The following is a 457-nucleotide window of genomic DNA, read 5'->3' on the forward strand; positions in this document are numbered from 1 at the left end:
CTGCTGAACTGAGAACACTCCCTGCTTTAATTCCCTTTGGAACTTTCAAGTGGCCTTACAAGAAAGATGGGGTTTTAGAGGGGATGCACTTTACCTTTTCCTGGCTAAACTGGAATTCATGCAAGGTTCTTCAATCTTTTGTCAAGGGGGGATGCAAAGCCTGGGATACTGTAAAACTAGATGGTTTGAAGAGCTCCAGGTGGTTCTGGATATCCCAGTGGTGAGATGTAGTGCAAATTCCTAAAGACACATGGAATAGTTTAGGTTGAAAAAGATCTTTTAGATCATCAAGTCCAACCTTTAACCTAATTGTACCAAGTCCACTGCTAAACTGTGTCCCTCACACCACATCTTCATGGCTTGGAAACCCCTCCCGGGATGGGGACTCCACCACTGCCCTCAGCAGTCCAGGGCTTTGACAACCTTTTCAGGGAAGACATTTTTACTCATGTCCACA

The 457-nt window shown here is 45.1% G+C and overlaps 1 protein-coding gene across 1 annotated transcript in view; it reads left to right on the forward strand.

Annotated features, from left to right (window-relative positions):
- Nucleotides 1-457, forward strand: part of ATRN (attractin) — a gene marked incomplete at both ends in the record, with an annotated part of 26,007 nt that overhangs the window by 24,384 nt on the left and 1,166 nt on the right. The window lies entirely within an intron of this gene.

Source organism: Merops nubicus, unplaced genomic scaffold (genome assembly GCF_000691845.1).
Source record: "Merops nubicus isolate BGI_N331 unplaced genomic scaffold, ASM69184v1 scaffold7428, whole genome shotgun sequence".
NCBI classification, from domain to species: Eukaryota; Metazoa; Chordata; class Aves; order Coraciiformes; family Meropidae; genus Merops; species Merops nubicus.